General features: G+C 40.5%; 1 long non-coding RNA gene across 2 annotated transcripts; it reads right to left on the bottom strand.

Moving 5' to 3' along the window:
* Positions 1 to 1,820: 1,820 nt before the first annotated feature.
* On the bottom strand, positions 1,821 to 21,457 carry LOC122445230. 2 transcript variants are annotated; one of them, XR_006270487.1, is made up of 3 exons: positions 21,276 to 21,457; positions 20,678 to 20,843; positions 1,821 to 2,027 (listed from the first exon to the last, which is right to left on the bottom strand). It is a non-coding gene; the product is annotated as an uncharacterized LOC122445230 (long non-coding RNA). The 2 variants fall into 2 exon arrangements; XR_006270486.1 differs by lacking the exon at positions 1,821 to 2,027 and adding an exon at positions 12,761 to 13,045.
* Positions 21,458 to 22,575: the final 1,118 nt, after the last annotated feature.

The following is a 22,575-nucleotide window of genomic DNA, read 5'->3' as shown; positions in this document are numbered from 1 at the left end:
ACAACAGACTGGTTCCAAATAGGAAAAGGAGTACAACAAGGCTATATATTGTCACCCTGCTTATTTAACTTATATGCAGAGTACATCATGAGAAATGCTGGGCTGGATGAAGCACAAGCTGGAATTAAGATTGCCGGGAGAAATATCAATAACTTCGGATATGCAGATAACACCACCCTATGGCAAAAAGTGAAGAAGAACTAAAGAGTCTCTTGATGAAAGTGAAAGAGGCGAGTAAAAAAGTTGGCTTAAAGCTAAACATTCAGAAAACTAAGATCATGGCATCCAGTCCCATCACTTTATGGGAAATAGATGGGGAAAAAGTGGGAACAGTGGCTGACTTTATTTTTTGGGGCTCCAAAATCACTGCAGATGGTGACTGCAGTCATGAAATTAAAAGAGGTTTACTCCTTGCAAGGAAAGTTATGACCAACCTCGACAGCATATTAAAAAGCAGGGATATTACTTTGCCAATAAAGGTCCATCTAGTCAAAGCTATGGTTTCTCCAGTAGTCATGTATGGATGTGAGAGTTGGACTATAAAGAAAGCTAAGAGCTGAATAATTGATGCTTTTGAACTGTAGTTTTAGAGAAGACTCTTGAGAGTCCCTTGGACTGCAAGGACATCCAACTAGTCCATCCTAAAGGAGATCAGTCCTGGGTGTTCATTGGAAGGACTGATGCTGAAGCTGAAACTCCAATACTTTGGCCACCTGATGCGAAGAGCTGACTCATTTGAAAAGACCCTGATGCTGGGAAAGATTGAAGGCAGGAGGAGAAGAGGACAACAGAGGATGAGATGGTTGGATGGCATCACTGACTCAATGGACATGGGTTTGGGTAAACAGGGAGGTGCCGATGGACAGGGAGGCCTGGCGTGCTGCGGTCCATGGAGTCGCAAAGAGTTGGACACGACTGAGAGACTGAACTGAGATAAAGCCAAGTTCCTTGAACTGGTGGTTAACTAGCTTTCTGTATGATAAGGCTTCTTTTCCCTCCCTCCACCCTTAGAGTTGCTTTTGCTCCTTCTCAGGGCAGAGCAGGGCCAGTGCTTGCCAGCAATTTATCATTGTGCAGATTCATACAAGAAATCTTCTCTCATGACACTTCTGTCTGTTGGAAAATTTGTGTAATAAATAAATCCAAAGTGTGTGCTCTATGACTGGCACCCCCAGGTAGGCAGGACCCCAGGTGTGTCGTGGGGCTGTTGTCTACCTGTGAGGCTGATATGTGGCTAGTGTTGGCCTGGTGGTAGGCAAGGTGGGGTCCTGGCATAACTAGGGGACTGACAGGGGCCTACGGCAACTGCAGCCTGCTGGCTACTTGCCTGGGGGTTCCCAGGACTGGTGCAGACCCAGGCTGGGTCCCAGCTGCTAAAAAATTTAGAGGAAGGACTCTAAAATAGTGCCAGTCAGCACCTTTGTCCTCATGGTAGAATGAACTCTGCAGAAGGCTGTTGCCAGCATCTATGTCGCCAGGAGTTTTGGTTGCTTCCAGCGACTCTCCAAGACCAGTGGGTGGGTCTGACCCAGGCTCCCTTTAAAGGACTGCTTCTGCCCTGGATCTTGGAGCTTGCGAGATCCCTTTTAGAGCAGAGTCTCTGTTTTCTATAGCACTCTGGCCTTCCTGAAAGTCAGCCCTGCTGGCCTCCAAAGCCAGGTATTCTAGGGGGTTCACCTTCTCAGTGCAGGACGGGGCTAAGGAACCCACTGTGGGGCTTGGGCCCTTCACCCCTTCAAGAGAATCTTTCCAAAAGTGATTATCTTCCTGTTTGTGGGTTGCCTACCTGGAGGTGTGGGTCTTGACAGCACCATGCCTTTGCTGCTCCCAGCCTTATTGTGGATCCTCCTTTATATCTTTAGTTGTAGATCTTTTCTGTTAGTCTTCAGGTTGTTCTCATCCACAGTTGCTCTATAAATAGTTGTAATTTTGGTGTGCCCGTGGGAGGTGAGCTCAGTCTTCCTACTCCACCATCTTGGCAATTTCCCTTTTCCTATCCTTCCTGGTTGCAGCTCCCAAACCAGCTCCTGGTGAAGAGGATCAAAAAATGTACTGGGAAAGGCAGCCTCGCGCATGTGGTCTTTCAGGCACGTACGGAAGGGCTTTCCCAAGAGCCCACACACCTGTGCTGGGTTTACCAACTTGCATGGGAGTAGAGTTCCCTGTTTCAGACTCTCCGGGGGCTCCTTCGTTTTTCTTAAGTGCCTGTGTCCGTGCCCGCAGCACTCTCCCAGCTTTCTGTAAGTCAGAGCCCACCTGTGTGGGGTTAGAGTCTGGGTCCTTCTACTGCAGCACAAAAGAGAGGGCGTGCAACCACGCAACCCTGAATTGGTTGCTAAGTGGATCAGCTGGCCCTGGGGCCTGACACATTGCAAGGAGCTGGATCTTACGCATACTTTCGCTCCTCTTGCTAGGAATAAATGCTGTGTCACTTGAGCTTGGTGTGTGCGTTGTCTGTTCTCAGTGACCTCAGATCATGCACTGGTTTCTTCTCTGGGTGACATGATTGCCCTTTAGCCTTGGCCCCACTCATGTTGTACTCTATCCTGCAGCACAGCCTGACCATCTAGTGGTCACCCAGGTGGTGTAATAACCTGAATAATGTCCCCTCAAAGATGTTCACACCCTAATCCTCAGAAACTGTGAACATCTTACTTTAAATGGTAAGAGGGACTTTGCAATGGGATTAAATTAAGCATCTTGAGTTAAGGAAATGCCCATGGATTATCCAGGTGAGCCAATTGCAATCATAAGAGAGGCAAAAAAGGGTGAGAGTTATGAAGATGTGGTGACAGACAGAGGGAGGAAAAGGAGATGTGATGAGAGGCCACAAGTCAAAAAAGGCAGATAGCCCCTGGCTGCTAGAAAAAGCAACATATATTCCCTTCTACAGTCTCAAGGAAGAACTGGTCCTGCCACCATCTTGATTTTAGGCCAGTGAGATTGATTTTGAACTTCTGACCCCCAGAAATGCAAGATAATAAATTTGTGTTGTTTAAAGACATGAAATGTGTGGCAGCAATAGGATGCTAATAAAGACAGCTGGCAATCAGACCCAAGAACCTTCTTTCCAGCAGGCAATTCACAGGCAGGAAGAAGGGAGCTAAAACGTATTGAGTGTCCTGGCATGTGCAAAGTGAAACGGTACACATAGCACATGTGTTCTGCTTGGTATGACCGTGTAACAAGCAGGGACTTGGAGAAATCAAGAAGCCCAGGGCCTGAGAGGAGTCCAGCTCCAGCTGGGTGGATTTGCATTTCTGAACTTCACTGTAGCTCATGGAAAAATGCTGGTATTAACCTTGCAGTGTTGTTTTGAGGATAAGACTATATCTAAAGCACTTATGATAAAGTATTACTAATATTACTGTTATTGTTATTATCACAACAGCAAAGCATGGTGTCCACATGGCTCCTATTAGTGTCAATAAGGCCACATCTCGGTTTTAAATAGTCCCTCTTTGTTTCCTGGTTCACTGGCTACTCCTTGTTTGTTACTATGGCCCTGGCTCCACCATAGCATTGCAAATGGTAGTTGCTTTTAACTCTCCTCTTAAAGACAGAGGCCACAAAGATAGTCCCCTCTCCCCACCCCACTGGAATATATGGAATTTCACTACTTGTTGCTTAAAGGGTGCTTGGGCAAGAGCAAATTATACATGGATAATGGTATTTACAAGGCCTTTACAGTTTTCTGAGCTGCTTCCCCATTTTTTTTTAAATGGAATATTCTTTTTCTTTTTAATTAAAAAATATTTATTTATTTGGGTGCACCACATCTTAGTTGTAGCCCACGGGTCCTTAGTTGTGGCATGTGGGATCCAGTTTCCTGACCAGGATCAAAGCTGGGCCCCCTGCATTGGGAACATGAGTCTTAGCCCCTGGACCTCCAGGGAAGTCCCTTCCCCCATTCTTTGAGAGATCCTTAAGGGCTCTCAGGTGTCTGCCTCTCTTACTATTGAGCAAAACCTCTCAATCTTGCTGTTCAAGAAGCAGGTTAGCCAACAGTGGTTTTTCTGCCTGCCCCCATCTATTTTACTAGAGAAACCACCTTATAATGTGGCAGAAAATATTAGAATTCACAAAAGATATTCCAAAGAATTTTAAATAAGTTAGATTAGTTTTGCCTGTGAGATGTTCCTCCTGAGGTTGAGTGATGAAGTGATATTTTTTGGAATAAAACAAAATACCACTGATAAGCTGGCTGAACTGGGAAAAATTATTTAACCTCTTTAAAAATGTGTGTATATGTATGTGTCTGTGTGTGTGTGTACAGAAGTAATATTCCACATGCAGGTACTATATAAATAGCATGTGTAAAAAAGTACACAGTAAATAACCTGTTTCCTTTCTTTTGTTAGTTTATATGTGCTTATTTTAAATTTTGACTGCTTTCCTGTTTCTGTTTTGACCATTGTTTAGGTGTATCCTCAGTTTTTCTTTCCCCTAATTGTGGATATGAGTTTAGTGAGGTCTTTCCTGACAAAATGAATAAAAAGAAACAATGACTATAAGAAGGATATAGACAATTTCAGTTTGGTATATTGGTCATCATGTAGGATAATCATTCATATAGAACAATGAAAGCTTACTTTGTATTTTTATGGTGGATGAATCCTTATAAATGTTTATTATTGCAAATACATGAAAGTTACATTATAACTACATATTCTACTTACATGAAGGAATTTTTAAGAATTCACTCAAGTATAGAAATACAAACATCTAATAGCCTTGTTCCTCTTTGGGTTACATCTCATAGTGAAACAGAAACAAAAGCAGTACCTTAAAAGAAAATATAAAAAGCAAGAGCTTATGTTTGTTCCTGAAACAGAATTCAAATTAAACTTAAGAAGGAAGCTTGCTTCATCTTGGGAATCAAACTGTATACAAATAAATCAGAAAAAAAAAAAGCCAGTTATGTAATGTTGGTTGATAAGGAACTTAACTGTTGATGAGTCAGTCATATAATTAATTTTACTTTGACTAAAATGAAACTATTTCTTCTCAAATGGGGCAAAAATTTTCACACTTATGGGTCTACATACCTCATTAATTCAAACTCTCCTGGGTTATACAAGATTGATATTTTGACTGGGTTTCATATTCACAAAAGTACTGAGAAGAGATGATTCTTGATATCCGGTGGCCCAGGTGGTGCTAGTGGTAAGGAACCCGCTTGCCAATGCAGGAGACCTGAGACCCAGGTTTAATCCCTGAGTCTGGAAGATCCCCTGGAGAAGGGCTCAGCAACCCACTCCAGTATTCTTGCCTGGAGAATCCCAGGGACAGATGAGCCTAATGGGCTATAGTCCATAGGGTTGCAAAGAGTCAGATAGGACTGAAGTGACTTAGCACAATTCTTGATAGGTGATAGCAAGGCATGTGGCATTTTTAAATGGTCACCTTTTTAAAAAAATACTTTATTTTAAGCATTTATAGATTAAGAACAAAATCTAGCAGAAAATGGAGTGAAGGATTTCCCTGGTGGTCCAATGGTTAAAACTCTGCACTTCCAATGTAGGGGACACAGGTTTGAACCCTGATTGGGGAACTAAGATCCATATGCCACGTGGGAAGACCAAAAAAAAAAAAAAAAGAAAGTAGAGAATTCCCACATACCCCCTACTCCCATACATGCACAAATTCCACCACTATCAATATCCCACACCAGAGTATTATACTTGCTACAACTGATTAACCTACCCTGACACATCCTTATCACCCCAAGTCCATAGTTTATATTAGGGTATACGTAACTCTTGGTGTTGGACATCATGTGGGTTTCACAAATGTGTAATGGTGTGTGCCCACCATTATAGCACCAGACAAAGTACTTTCACGGCCCTAAAACTCCTCTGTGCTCTTTCTCTTCATCCCTCCCTCCTCTCTAACTCCTGGCAACCACTGAATGAACTTTTTACTGTCTCCACAGCTTTTCTTCTTCCAGAATGTCATGATATTTGGAATCATACAGTATGTAGCCTTTTCAGATTGGCTTCTTTCACTTAGTATTATGCATTTAAGTTTCCTCTATGTCTTTTCATGGTTCGATAGTTCATTCCATTTAGAGTTGAATAATATTCCATTGTCTGAATGTACCAGTTTATTTACTCATTCACCTACTGAAGGACGTTGTGGTGGCTTTCAACTTTTGGCAATTATGAATAAAGTTGCTTTGAACATTCATGTAAAGGATTTTTGTGGACATACATTTTCAATTCACTTGGGTAAATAAACAAGAAGTGGGACTGCTGTATCATATAGTAAGAGTACGTTTAGCTTTGCAAGGAATTGCCAAGCTGACTTCCAAAGTGGCTGTACCATTTTGCATTCCCTCCAGCAATGAACGAGAGTTCCTCTTGCTACAAATCCTCCGCAACATGTGGTGCTTTCAGTATTTTGGATTTGCCATTTGAAGTGTGTGGTGGTATCTCTTTATTATTTTAAAATTTAAATTTCCTAATGATATGTGATGTTAAACATCTTTTCATATGCTTATTTGCTATCTGTGTATCTTTGGTGAGTTTTCTGTTCAAATCTTTTGCCCATTTCCCAAACAAGTTGTTTGTTTTCTTATATTGAGTTTTAAGAATTCTTTGCAAAATTTGGATAACAGTCTTTTACCAGATACACCTTTTGCAAATATTTTCTCCCTGTCTTTTTTTTTTTTTTTTAATAAAATCATAGCACACAACCTGGTACTAAGCCTTGATTTTGGGGTGGGGTGGCTTGATGGGACAATATCAGGATGTTAGGGTATGTTGACTACAACCTGGAAACTTAAGTAAAATCATATGAGTGAGAAGCTTCTACCAAGTGTGGCCTGTCTAAAAGGCAGAGAAGGAGGAAATACAGCTTATCTAAGAATCATTTTGCTACGACTATAAATCCAATATGGTTGAATGACAGACAGACTTGAGCTTTGCAGAGTTAAAAAGCTGGATTCTTTGTACTAAACTAAAGTCAGAGGAAGCAAAGAAAAGGGAAAGGGGTTGGATATAAGTTTGAGACCTGGAGGAGTCTGATTCCTCAGCCACTAACACAACCTTTTGGGCTCTTTTTATTGACAGAGATGACAATTACCCCTGCTGTAGAAACCATTCCATGATGCGTAGCATGGTGTAAGGGGAAGAGATGAACCAGTCTTCTCCAACCCAGGCTATAGTTTTCCACTGCCAAGTTTAATGCTGAAAACTTACAGAATGGATGGAGCTCTAGAACCTGTTGCTATATGACAGAACCCCCTAGATTTAGCTTTTGACTCCAGAACCATAAGTCATCAAGATCTGTGGAACTGCTGCTGCTGCTAAGTCACTTCAGTCGTGTCCGACTCCGAGCGACCCCATAGACGGCAGCCCACCAGGCTCCTCCGTCCCTGGGATTCTCCAGGCAAAACTACAGGAGTGGGTTGCCATTTCCTTCTCCAATGCATGCATGCATGCTGAGTCGCCTCAGTCGTATCCAACTCTGTGTGACCCTATGGACAGCAGCCCACCAGGCTCCTCCATCCACAGGATTCTCCAGGCAAGAATACTGGATTGGGCTGCCATTTCCTTTTCCTGAATAGATGTGAATCAACAAAGGCTAACAGAAGAGAAACTGCAAGTTTATTTCCCAAGAAACCAAAGGCCTCTTTAGGTCATCTGAGGTAAAAGAAAGTAAAAGTGAAAAGCTAAATAAAAAGAAACTTACTTCTAAATGGGCTAATTCTGGGAAATCAGAACTGAAGAAATAAGCACACATTCAAACAGATCCCTACAGTCACTCTTCCACCCAAACACCCAGACATGTGCAAGGAAAAGCCATCTCATGAAAGCACCTTATTTTATTTAAACTCAAAAGAAGTGTGAGTGAATTCATGAGATAGTGTTACAGGCATTTATTTACTTCTGGGATCTGGATCTATAGTACACTGATCCTTCTCAGACTAAACTGAGAATACTTAAGGTAAATTTTGCCAGCTAACCTAGGTACACTTAGGTTCATCTCTTTCCTTATTTGTTTACTCTGGTAAAAATACATTTGTAAATCTTACACCTAATTTTTTTCCTTCTTTTCTTTTCCTGATTCTATCTTCAAAAACCAAAGAAAATCAGAGAGACTAGAGATCAGAAAAGGAGAACAGAAAAAGGAAGAAGAGAGAAAAGAGAAAACACGGGAAAAGGTCTGAACATAAGGAATGTATCTCCTTAATGTGTTTACTATAAGATGAAAACATTATAAAGAATCAGTAGGGCCATTTTCTAAAGAAAAGAGGAAAACATTCCTCATCTTTACAAATTAAATATATAAGTATGGATATTTATTTTCTCCAATGCATTTTTTTTCTTTGAACTAATGATAATTCTTTGGAAAGACCCTTGGGGTTTAAGAACATCAGCTTCTGCCCAGAGTCAGTTCCTTATTATTGTGACTTTTTTTTTCTTTCATGAAGCAGGATAAGGTAAATCTCTTTTAAGTCGTTTCCTCTTTTCTTTCTTTTTGAAAACAATTTTATTTATTTATTGGCTGTGCTGGGTCTTTGATGTTGCTTGGGCTCTCCTCTAGCTGCAGTGAGCAGGGGCTACTCTCTAGTTGCGGTGTGCAGATGTCTCATTGTGGGGGCTTCTCTTGTTGCAGAGCACGGGCTCCAGGCGTGTGAGCTTCAGTAGTTGCAGCACCCAGGCTCAGAAGTTGTGACACACAGGCTTCGTTGCTCTGCAGCATGTGGGATCTGCCCTGACCAGGGAACAAACCCATGTCCCCCGCATTGGCAGGCAGATTCTTAACCACTAGACCACCACGGAAGCCCCAGGATAAGCTAAATCTTGACAGGCAAAGCATTCAATTAAAAGGATTTGGTTTTGTTTGCTTGTTTCTTTTTGTTTTGCACTTGCTGGGGTAGAATGAGGGAAGAATTAATCAATTCCTTTCCTAGGTCCAGCTGCCTCTCTCTCGTTCACCTTTGGTAAGGCTTCTCAGTCACTCATGAACTTCCTGCCACCCAATGGTATGAAAGGAAAGTAGGCTTCAGTCCAAAATATCCCAGTGGATTGTCTTTAGCACTGGAATCTCTACCGAATAACTTTCCTTAAAACTTTTGCCTTTTCCTAGGTGAAGATGCCTGGTAGAAAGATGGGCAGAGGTCCAGAGGCCAGAGATAGGTTGTTTGGTTCCCTTTTCTGCCCAGCAAATCTAGGTCCCATGGGGACACAGTTCTGAGCTATATAATGAGTGTATGCTGATGTGCACTGAGGGAGAAGCAGAATTTCAGAGTCCTGAGAAAACTTTCTCCCCACGTCCCTGAGGATGTGACTGGCATGCTGATTTTGTTACACACAGCAAGGACCAAGAAATAACTTATTGTTTCTCCTTAAAATTCTGAAAATTCTAGAATTCAACCCAGACAAATCCACACTAAGTCACTTAAGGCAATCAAGGCCTATGAGTCTGTGTGTTGGAAGTTTCCCCTCAAGAGTCAGTCTAACAGGCAGGTGTCCCTGTCTGTTCAAACTCAGCCAAATTCCCTGAATGACCTCTAAGAAATCTCCTCCCTTCTTCCCTCCCTTGGTCCTGCCTTCCCTCCCTCCCGAAGACAATGCAGGCAGGAAAATAAGAGCAGTAATTATACTTTGAGTTCTCCAGAAATAAATAAATATTATTACTTTAACAATTAGTTATCAAGATATAGATAGACAGATATTACATAGGGTATATATTCATGTATATAGTAAATGAATATATATATATATAGTTTACATGTATGTATCCTGAGAGCTGTAGGAATAGCTTGTCTATCTTATGGTTCTCTTAGATGAGAACAGTATTTTCCCTTTACACTTTATTCCTCAGGTAAAGAGAACACGTGGGCCATGAATTCAGCTGAGCTGGTACAGTCATCTAGAAACGCTCCCTCAGTGGCTAACACTCTCCTTAACTGATTAACTGCTTCCCTGGTGACTCAGATGGTAATCTACCTGCAGTGCAGAAGACCCTGGTTTGATCCCTGGGTTGGGAAGATTCCCTGGAAAGGGAAATAGCTACCCACACTCCAGTGTTCTTGCCTGGAGGAGTCCATGGACAGAGGAGCTAGTGGACTACTGATGGAAAGTTAATCTGGAATTTGCCAAGGACAGGGTGGAGTTCTTAGATAAGTTTTGAATTGAGTCCAAGATTTTATGAGACTGCATGTTTCTTTTCAACTTGAAAAAAAAAAAAAAAAAAAAAACTGAACAGAAGCTTTAATAATCTAAAAAAGAAAAAAAAAGTCTTTCCCTGCGTGGAGAGGAAATCCTGATAAACATGACAGAGAAGGGAAAAGGAATAATAACTTTTAAACACTAGCTTTAGAAGTAGGTGAGCTCAGAATGTGTATTTAGAATTTTCAGGTAGCTTGCTTTTATTTCAAGTTGCTGCTTCCTCTCACAGGCTGCAGTGCGAACCTGTTGGTTTGTGATTTTGCCCCGCCTTGCAATTTGAGGGCACCGAATTTGACCCTGTTGCTTTTTTGTGTTGCTATGAGATATATTCAGAGGGGGAGGAAGTGTGCACTGATCAGTCTTATTAGAGTAAATCTTACAGGTCTGTAGAGCCTAGAGTTCTATGAGAAATAAGGGCTAAACAGGGTTTATAAATCCTGGTGTATGCTTCTGTGGTCTTCAGCCTTCCCCTGACAAGAGTGGAAATTGAGAACTTAGGTTAAGAAATAGAAAGTGAAACTGACAAAGCTATTTGAAATAAAACAACTCATCTATGCCCTCTGTCGACTCCCCAGGATAGTACACTGGGTGGGACAGGAACTTTGAGAGGTCCTTTTACTGGTTTTCTTTCTGATACAGAATTCAAATGCTAGAACCTTCTTGAGCCTGGGGGGTAGGGGTGAAGTGGAAATGTGACCTTGATATCTCCCTCTTGCAGGGATGGTGTGCACCCCTCTAGGAGGGAGACTTCAAAAAAATGTCACAATAGAAGGCCGTGTATTCAGTGGAGACATTACTTAGATGTTAACATGGTCAATAAACTTCTAACTTCCCCCACTTCTTTTCATCCTTGGAGACAGCTGTAAAGAGAAAAGGATACTGCCCTTTCCTAAGTCTAAGGGGGTTCGCTCCAGTTACAGCACTGCTGCTTGTGAGCTGGGGTTCCTCAGGTGAGGCATTCAGTTTGCTGAGTCTGACAGGCCTCCTCACCTGTTTCTCCTCCACGTCCCTTGTAGGGTATAGTTCTGGCGAGGCAGAAAAGGAAAGATGACCTCAATAGAAGTAGGTTACCTTTATTTATTTATTTATAGGTTTCAAGCTGGTTTTATTTATTTATTTATTTTCAATTATTTTTATTAGTTGGAGGCTAATTACTTCGCAACATTGCAGCGGGTTTTGTCATACATTGACATGAATCAGCCATGGAGTTACATGTATTCCCCATCCCGATCCCCCCTCCCACCTCCCCCCCCTCACCCGATTCCCCTGGGTCCTCCCAGTGCACCAGGCCCGAGCACCTGTCTCATGCATCCCACCTGGGCCGGTGATCTGTTTCACCATAGATAATATACATGCTGTTCTCTCGAAACATCCCACCCCCGCCTTCTCCCACAGAGTCCAAAAGTCTGTTCTGTACATCTGTGTCTCTTTTTCTGTTTTGCATATAGGGTTATCATTACCATCTTTTCTAAATTCCATATATATGTGTTAGTATGCTGTAATGATCTTTAGGCAAAACACTCTCTGACATGAATCACAGCAGGATCCTCTATGACCCACCTCCCAGAATATTGGCAATAAAAGCAAAAATAAACAAATGGGACCTAATGAAACTTAAAAGCTTTTGCACAACAAAGGAAACTATAAGTAAGGTGAAAAGACAGCCTTCAGATTGGGAGAAAATAATAGCAAATGAAGCAACAGACAAAGGATTAATCTCAAAAATATACAAGCAGCTCCTGAAGCTCAATTCCAGAAAAATAAATGACCCAATCAAAAAATGGGCCAAAGAACTAAACAGACATTTCTCCAAAGAAGACATACAGATGGCTAACAAACACATGAGAAGATGCTCAACATCACTCATTATTAGAGAAATGCAAATCAAAACCACAATGAGGTACCATTACACGCCAGTCAGGATGGCTGCTATCCAAAAGTCTACAAGCAATAAATGCTGGAGAGGGTGTGGAGAAAAGGGAACCCTCTTACACTGTTGGTGGGAATGCAAACTAGTACAGCCGCTATGGAGAACAGTGTGGAGATTTCTTAAAAAACTGGAAATAGAACTGCCATATGACCCAGCAATCCACTCTTGGGCATACACACTGACGAAACCAGATCTGAAAGAGACATGTGCACCCCAGTGTTCATCGCAGCACTGTTTATAATAGCCAGGACATGGAAGCAACCTAGATGCCCATCAGCAGACGAATGGATAAGGAAGCTGTGGTACATATACACCATGGAATATTACTCAGCTGTTAAAAAGAATTCATTTGAATCAGTTCTAATGAGATGGATGAAACTGGAGCCCATTATACAGAGTGAGGTAAGCCAGAAAGATAAAGATCATTACAGCATACTAACACATATATATGGAATTTAGAAAAGATGGTAATGATAACCCTATATGCAAAGTAGGTTACCTTTATTCAGGCAAGGAGGGGCGACAGTCGGCCTGACCACCAGGCTGAGCGCCGAGAGGGATCAGGGAGGCTTCATACATATAGGGAGGTTTGTGGAAGCAATAAGGGAAACTTTAATCAGGCGGGATATTTTGAGTATTCTTTTGTTGAGATGACATTTGTAGTTGGACAGGGGGTGATAAGTCTTCTGGGCAGGTGTAGGGGGTGGAAGGTTTCTGGACAGGGGTTGATAAGTCCCGGATAGATGCAACCGGCCAGGAGCATCAGGGTGGAACTAAAATTCTGTTTTGTTTTCTCCGAAGTTAGATGATTCAGCAAGGGGCCTTTGAGACTGTTGTTCTCTTTTCTAGGCCCCAAAGACTCCTTCATCCCTGAAGGTAGTAAAGAGATGTGTGTGGAGGTATTTTGTCCTTGCAGTCATTGAAGCATTAGTATCTGTGATAACAATAAGAATACAGATACACTTTCTTACTCAAAGGACTGAGGACTGGAAAGGAAAATAAATCACCCTGGGTTTCTGGCTGCCCCCACTTTTGAGGTCCTGGGAAAAATTCTGATTTAAAGAGAATAGATTCTAGAGTCAGACACACATAGATACAAGCACTGTCACTGGGGCCCTTCCAGATCACTTATGCGCTCTATGCGTCTACTGTGTTATCGACAAAGTGAGGACAGTGCAGATTCGATAAATAAATTATATCTCCTCTAAACTTCTTCACAGAGACCAGAGTTACAAGAAACACTCCTCATCTAAGGATAAAAGGTAGCAGCAAAGGATCAAACTGAATTAATCCTCTTATAATAAAGAGCAAATTTCAAAGTATATAATAAAAATAATTATCTTAAAGTCAACAGAGTATGTGATTATTTGCAACAATGTGCTAATTCTTAGCCCAAAGAATGTTAGGGGCCTGATGTGGCGTAGAGAGAGGACACATTTTCTTGGACAAAATTGAAGAATGGCACAATGCAATATCCTTTAGTTCATGTTACCCTGTGTAACACTATCAAAGGGGATCATTTTTCCAAATAATTTAAAAATCAAGATTTTTAAAAACCTATGGTTTTAATCAATCTTCCAAAGAGATTTTTTAAATTCTTTGGTATTTAAGCCAGTACCTTTTGGAATCATTTATTGTGTCAGCATCCTTACCCATTTTCTCTTATTTCATTCTTCAGTTTTTACCTATCAGTACACACTGGCAAAGTCGTGTTTGACTATAGCCCGCCAGGCTCCTTTGTCCATGGGATTGCCAGGCAAGAATACTGGAGTGGGTTGCCATTCCCTTCTTCAGGGGATCTGCCCAATCCAGGGATTGAACCTAGGTCTCCTGCATTTCAGGCAGATTCTTTACCATCTGAGCCACTGGGAAAGCCCCAATATTTACCTAGTCTTTTTTAGAAAATATATTTATTTATTTTTGGCTTGCTGGGTCTTTGTAGCTGCAAGGGCTTTTCTCTAGCTGAATTGAGCAGGGGCTACTCTTTAGCTGCAGTGCAGGCTTCTCATTGAGGTGGCTTCTCTTGTTGCGGAGCATGGGCTCTAGGGTGTGGGCTTCATTAATTGCAGCCCATGGACTCAGTAGTTGGGGCTCCTGGGCTCTAGAGCACAGGCTCAATAGTTGTGGTTCACAGGCTTAGTTGTTCAGTGGCATGTGGAATCTTCCCGGACCAGGGATCAAACCCATGTCTCCTGCATTGGCAGGTGGATTCTTTACCACTGAGCCACCAGAGAAGACCTATCTAGTCTTTTGATACATAAATATACATGAGATTGAAACAGTTCTCTAACATCACTTTTATCAAGTCATAGAATTCTGCACATTTTGCAAGAATTGCAGTTTCATTTTGTCACCTACATTCTTTGCACTGTGGGATATATCCCACAATCGATAAGAGACAGACTACACAAATTTTGATTGGTTGATCAGGGATAGTCATTTAAGCCAAGCTTGGAAGGTTGTTTGAGAGATGAGAACAATAGTTACCCTGGGTTGGGGGGCAGTATTTACAGGGAGGTGACACAGTGAGCCTCCTGGAATGTTTCATACTTTGACATGGTGGTGGTTACATGGGTGTATGTAAAAATTAACTGAGTTGAACTCTCAAGATGTGTATACTTTGTATGTAAGTTAGACATACAGCAGCATCCCTCTCCAGTATTCTTGCCTGGAGAATCCCATGGACAGAGGAACCTGCAGGTTACAGTCCACAGTATCGCAAAGAGTAGGACACAACTGAAGTGATTTAGCATGCATGCATGTAACATATATGTTATTATACATGTTATATTTTATATATACCTATAATTATATATATTAAAGGAAAAAGCTAGCGGTGAGTGAAAATTGTCTTGCTGAGAAACCTATACCTTCAGATGCAAACATTTTCAATTAACTAAATCGCTATATTTCACTAGGGACAGAAAACCTAAAAATATTATCCTTAAATTAAAATAACTGAAATGACATTTAACAAAATGTTAGGGAATTAATTCCCTGAGTGCCCAATGGTTAAGATTTTCCAATGCTTTTGGTGGGGAGAGTACAAGTTCAATCCCTGGTCAGGGTACTAAAATCTCACAAGCTGTGTCACACAGCCAAAAAACAAAAAAAGTTAATACAGGGATTGTATGTTATTTTTATGGTCCTCTTCATACTTTTCAATATTCTCTCAATTTTCTATGATGAGCATCTCAATTTATAATTGGAAAAATTATATGCAAATAACTTAAAGTATCTGCTAAAATGTTAACTAAAGTAGTATCTCATTTAATTTCAATTCAGTGAGTTATAATATTAACATTAAAGATGGCTCCTTTTGTGTTCTTTTTTTTTAATAAAGGAGAGAACTGACTATTAGGTCACTTTGGGCTAATGCTTTTTTGGACAACAGTCACTAAAGGAATATGATTTTTCTTTAAAATCATATGCAAGCTTATGTCTTTCTTGCTTTACATGAAAGCAGTGTGGCCTGCTATGGACTCATGACTGATTGGTTGAGCTTATAAACTCAACTATGCCTTTTTATAGTCCATTTCTAATAGGCAGTTTCCTCTGAATAAGGGATGATAATAGAATGGGAAAAACTAGAGATCTCTTAAAGAAAATTGGAGATACCAAGGGAACATTTCATGCAAAGATGGGCACAATAAAGGACAGAAACAGCGAGGACCTAACAGAAGCAGAAGAGATTAAGAAGAGGTGGTAAAAATACACAGAAGAACTGTACAAAAAAGGTCTTAATGACCTGGATAACTAAAATGGTGTGGTCACTCAGCTAGAGCCAGACATCCTGGAGTGCAAAGTCAAGTGGCCTTAGGAAGCATCCCAACGAACAAAGCTAGTAGAGGTGATGAGCTATTTCAAATCCTAAAAGATGGTTCTATTAAAGTGCTGCACTCAACATTCCAGGAAATTGGGAAAACTCAGCAGTGGCCACAGGACTAAAAAAGGTGTTTTTCTTCCAATCCTAAAGAAAGGCAATGCCAAAGAATGTTAAAACTACCACCCAATTGCATTCATCTCACACGCTAGCAAAGTAATGCTCAAAATTCTCCAAGTGAGTTTTACAGTACATGAGCCAAGAACTTCCAGGTTTTCAAGCTGTATTTAGAAAAGGCAGAGGAACCAGAGATCAAATTGCCAACATTGCCAACATAGAAAAAGCAAGAGAGTTTCAGGAAAATATCTACTTCTGCTTCATTGACTACACTAAAGCCTTTGACTGTGTGGATCACAACAAACTATAGAAAATTCTTAAAGAGATGGGAATACCAAACCACCTGACCTGCCTTCTGAGAAACCTGTATGCAGGATAAGAAGCAACAGTTAGAACTGGACATGGAACAACCCACTCGTTCAAAATTGGGAAAGGAATATAAGACTATATATTGTCACCCTGCTTATTTAACTTATATGCAGAGTACATCAGGCGAAATGCCAGATTGGATGAAGCACAAACTAGAATTAAGATTGCTGGGAGAAATATCAACAACCTCATATATGCAGATGATACCACCCTAATGGCAGAAAGTGAAGAGAAACTAAAGAGCCTCTTGATGAAGGTAAAAGAGAGGGAAAAAGCTGGCTTAAACTCAACATTCAAAAAACTAAGATCTGATTCCATCACCTCATGGCAAACAGATGGGGAAAAAGTGGAAACAGTGACAGATTTCATTTTCTTGGGCTCCAAATTCACGACAGACAGTGACGGAGGCCATGAAATTAAAAGACGCTTGTTCCTTGGAAGAAAAGCTATGACAAACCTAGATAGAATATTAAAAAGCAGATACATCACTTTGCCAACAAAAGTCTGTATAGTCAAAGCTATGGTTTTTCCAGTAGCCATGAATGGATGTGAGAGTTGGACTATAAAGAAACTGAGCGCTGAAGGACCGATGCTTTCGAACTACAGTGCTGGAGAAGACTCTTGAGAGTCCCTTGGACTACAAGGAGATCAATCCAGTTAATCTTAAAGGAAATTAACCTTCAATATTCATTAGAAGAAACAGTGCTGAAGCTGAAACTCCAATACTTTGGCCATCTGATGTGAAGAGCTGACTCACTGGAAAAGACCCTGATGCTGGGAAAGATTGAGGGCAAGAAGAGAAGGGGATGACAGAGGATGAGATGGTCAGATGGCATCACTGACTCAATGGACTGTAGCCAGCCAGGCTACTCTGTTCATGGAATTTTCCAGGCAAGAATATTGGAGTGGGTTGCCATTTCCTTTTCCAGAGAATCTTCCCAACCCAGGGATCAAATCCACATCTCTTGTGCCTCCTGTACTGACAGGCAGATTCTTTACCAACTGAGCCACCGGGGAAGCCCCAGTGGACATGAGTTTGAGTAAACTCAGATAGTGAAGGACAGGGAAGGCTGGTGTGCTGCAGTCCACGGGGTCACAAAGAGTCAGACTGAGTAACTGAACAGCAAGAACAACAAGGGATGAAAATAGTATCCATATCAAGAGGGTTATAAATAAATCAAAGTAAATTTTATCATCATTACTATGATATATGATTAAATTGGTTTTGTTCTACCTCAAGGAGTCACATTGTTTAAGGAGGGATGGTTTTACATTAAAAATGAATTAGTGTTATAAACTCTCAAAAAATGAATAGCATGGTGCTAACCAACTGATCTTCCAGTCTACACAGGACATCAGTAATCATCTGCATTGTCTAATCCTCATAAAGACTCTGAAGTAGGCAGAGTAGTACTCCTATGTCAGACGTATCAACACTGAGACCCAGATTGGTGAAACAAGCCCCCAGAAGACAAGGAGAGACCAGAATAGAGCTAAGATTTTCTGACTCACAGACCTGGCAGTACCTGCTCCACCATGTCACACTGGCCATGGTATGCACAGGGCAACTTCTGGTTAAGTTTAATCGTTAATTTCTATATGCTTCTCTGGTTTCTCCATTGATATGAGTTGGGTCCGTCACCCTGTTTCAATCACCCATGCTCTTTTCATCAATCAAACTGTGCTGGTCAGTGAACTTTTCCACTTACACACATGTACTCATAGGGCCCTTTTCCTGCCAACCTTCAACACTAAAATCATATTCTTCATCCTTCGTAAAGTATTTCCTAATTTACTTCATGTAGTACTCTGTTTAAATTTTAGCCTGTTTTGAATCCTGATAACTGTTTGTTCTCCCACTTACTTGTACTTATAAAGCTGTTTTGCATTTCAATTATTTGGGGCAATCATCTTCCCCCTATGCTTCTATTATTTATCTTAAAATCTCTTATAGTACCCAGCATAATGGTTAAAAATGAAAGATGCCTAATGGGTGTGTATTGAATAAATGAATGAGTTAATGATGTAACAGCTAAACGTTTTTAATATATATTTATGAAACGAGCTTGAGGGCATACATCATAACACACAGTAATACCTTCCTTGGTTGGGATACTTGAATGTAGCCTGTGACTTGCAGATTCTACTTGCATTTCACTCATGAAAAATTTTTTGAGATTTGAAAAACAGGATTCTTGCTCAGTTGTCCTTGGGTCTGATCTCATTAATATACTGGAAACTAATTTGCTCCTTTTTGCGGGCACAATTATTCCTACAGGCCACAGAGATAAGGCAGTCACAGAAAATCCCCTGAATGTCAAAATGGGTCAGAGAGCCAAGCCAGAGCTCATTGGTGGCAAGTAGGCAGACAACCTTTCCCCAGGTGGGTCATAATGTTCCTGCCCACAGTAACATCCTATTCAACTGGTTTGTTTCACAGACTTCTCCATATAGTTAAGGAGACTGGTAGGAAAACTCTCTTAGGTGTGGCATAGTTGATTATACTATCGAATATAAAATGTGGTCTTAGAAATTGGGTGAATTATCCATTTTGATTTTTATGCACTTCAATTTTTTAATGTCCCCTTTTCTGACCTAAAGATGAGTTTCGTATGACTTGAGATAATTAATACAATATATTTTATCTATTAAGAGTGTTGAACTAAGTATGCAAATTACAATATAAAATAGCTTTCTACTTTGAACCAAAGAACTTGAGCTTTTAAAAAATAAATTTTACATTTAAAAGTTTAAAAGACAAAAGGCCTTAGTTCTTTTTGGATGATAAGTCATTTTTATCTTCTGAAATTCTCAGTAACATCAAAGGTAAGTGGATGTGAATTTTGCCATCAGGGAAGTACGATGGGAATTTCCAGAATGTTATCAGAGATGAGTGCGTCAGAGGTTTGGAGGTGAACCAGATGAAACATAAACAACAGCTGAAGACCAGATGAAATAAATAACAGATTGGCTGATCTTAGAACACTTGCTGAGAAGAGTTATGTATTAGTCTGAGTCCTCCCAAGAAATAAAACCAATAAGAAATAGGAGATATATATTCAAACATACATATACACACACAAACAAATATATGTAGTTGACCCTTGAACAAGTGGGAGAATAAGGAATGCCAGCCCCCACCCTCTGTTCCCTTATAGTCAAGATCTGTGTACTGCTATCTCTTCCTCAAAAACAAAGAATTGATTAATGACTCACCCAAGGACAGGAAGCTGAAACAGTTCAAATAAAATCAGGACTAAAACCCTAGTTCTGCTGATTCTGCATATTGTGATCTTTAATGGAACACAAACTTTTCCCCATGCTTTGTTAATATAAAGATCTATAAAATGAAAATACAGGCACTATATTTATTGGAAAAAATCCACATATTTATAAGTGGATCTGCATAATTCAAATTGTTCAAGGGTAACTGAATAAATATCTGTATATACATGTATATATTCAGATATTTATAATATGTCAGGGTAATATATGTATATACACATATGTTTATATGTATATACATATATTTTCAGATATTTATAATAAGGAATGGGCTCATGACAGATGCCGAGCCTCCCGTGATCTCTAGTCTGCAATCTACAAACAGGAGAGTTGGTGGTATAATTCTAGTTCAATTTCAAAGGCCTGAGAACCAGGAAAGAAAATGGAGTAAGTTCCAGTCCAAGTCCAAGTTCAAAAGCAGAGAAGACCAATGTCCCAGCTCAAAGACAGTCAGGCAGAAGGAAATCCCTTTCTATTCACAGGCAGTCAGCCTTTTTGCTCTAGTTAAGTCTTAGTTGTTTGGATGAGGCCACCCACATTGGGGGCTTCCCTGGTAGATCAGCAGGTAAAGAATCCACCTGCATTGAGGGAGACCTGGGTTCTATCCCTGGATTGGGCAGATCCCCTGGAGAAGGGAAAGGCTATCCACTCCAGTATTCTGGCCTGGAGAATTCCATGGACTGTATAGTCCATTGGATTGCAAAGAGTCAAACACGACTAAGCAACGTTCACTTTCACCCACATTAGGGAGGGCAATCTACTTTACTCAGTCTACCAAGTCAGACGTTAATCTCATCCCAAAACACCCTTACAAACACTCAGAATACTGTTGGACCAAATATCTGGACTTCCTGGTCCGGTCAACTTGACACACAAAATTAACCATCACTAGTTTTTTAATAGGATATCCTTCCACTGCCCAAAACAATCAATGCAGCTTTTAGGACTTCAAAGTCAGGATCAGAAACTTACCTTCTTTGGGTTGGAGTGATGTGATGAAAGAGCACAGAGCACAGACTTTTGAGTTAAATTGGTCTGGATTTAAATCCCTTGTCTCAGCCACTTTCCAGCTATGTGATCTTGGATAAGCTCGTTAACCTCTCAATTCCCTCATCTCCAAAGCACAAGATACTGCAGACTGTTAGGGAAAATTATTGCAATATGCTTATCACATATATAAGCATTCAATACATTATATCTATTATTATTAGTGTTTCCCTCAGGATTTATATAGTGATAGTGATAGTGAAGTCACTCAGTCATGTCGACTCTTTGCGACCCCATGGACTGGGGTCTACCAGGCTCCTCTGTCCATGGGATTCTCCAGGCAAGAATACTGGAGTGGGTTGCCATTTCTGGATTTATATAGCATTGTTCTAAAAAAGTAATCTCTGGGTACTTGGTATTTTAGGTAAAACAGAAAATAGTTTGTACATGGAAGATAAATCAGAGTAGCTTGAATGTAGTATTTTTTAAGGTATGTCCAGTGTTCTTTTAAAATCATCAAAGTGTATCCAAAACTTTTGGTAAAGTCTTAAAAATCAAACCAGATCATGATATTAATACTTACTATGCTCCATGTTCCTCCATCATTTGCTTTGATCTGATACATCCTGAATCTTCACTGAGTGTCTGATATACCAGATTTGGCAAGGTAAGCCAAAGAGGAAATAGGACACATCTCCATTGATGGACAACAAAGTGTTCCCCTTGTTTACAGAACTCTTTCCCTTTTAGGTCATGCCGATTTGGAAACTGAAAAAAAAAAAAAAAATCATGATGGGTTGGGACTACTTACCTATTACATAGGCAAGACACTGTACACTATTAGGGGAAAATATTGTAATATGCTTATCACATATGTAAGCATTCAATACATCATATCTATTATTATTAGTGTTTCTCTCAGGATTTATATAGCATTGTTCCAAAAAGTAATTATTGGGCACTTGGTACTTTAGCTCAAAATTCTCCAAGCCAGGCTTCAGCAATATGTGAACTGTGAACTTCCAGATGTTCAAGCTGGTTTTAGAAAAGGCAGAGGAACCAGAGATCAAACTGTCAACATCCATTGGATCATCGAAAAAGCAAGAGAGTTCCAGAAAAACATCTATTTCTGCTTTATTGACTATGCCAAAGGCTTTGACTGTGTGGATCACAATAAACTGTGGAAAATTCTGAAAGAGATGGGAATAACAGACCACCTGACCTGCCTCTTGAGAAACCTGCATGCAGGTCAGGAATCAACAGTTAGAACTGGTTCCAAATAGGAAAAGGAGTATGTCAAGGCTGTATATTGTCACCCTGCTTATTTAACTTCTATGCAGAGTACATCATGAGAAATGCTGGGCTGGATGAAAGACAAGCTGGAATTAAGATTGCTGGGAGAAATATCAATAACCTCAGATATGCAAATGACACCACCCTTATGGCAGAAAGTGAAGAAGAACTAAAGAGTCTCTTGATGAAAGGGAAAGAGGAGAGTGAATAAGTTGGCTTAAAGCTCAACATTCAGAAAACTAAGATCATGGCATCCGGTCCCATCTCTTCATGGGAAATAGATGGGGAAACTGTGGAAATGGTGGCTGACTTTATTTTTTTGGGCCCCAAAGTCACTGCAGATGGTGACTGCAGCCATGAAATTAAAAGACACTTACTCCTTGGAAGGAAAGTTATGACCAACCTAGACAGCATATGAAAAAGCAGAAATATTACTTTGTCAACAAAGATCTGTCTAGTCAAAGCTATGGTTTTTCTAGTAGTCAGGTATGGATGTGAGAGTTGGACTATAAAGAAAGCTGAGCACCGAAGAATTGATACTTTAGAACTGTGGTGTTGGAGAAGACTCTTGAGAGTCCCTTGGACTGTAA

This window comes from Cervus canadensis, chromosome 7 (assembly GCF_019320065.1).
Source record: "Cervus canadensis isolate Bull #8, Minnesota chromosome 7, ASM1932006v1, whole genome shotgun sequence".
NCBI classification, from domain to species: Eukaryota; Metazoa; Chordata; class Mammalia; order Artiodactyla; family Cervidae; genus Cervus; species Cervus canadensis.
This window is presented reverse-complemented; position numbering and strand designations above follow the sequence as displayed.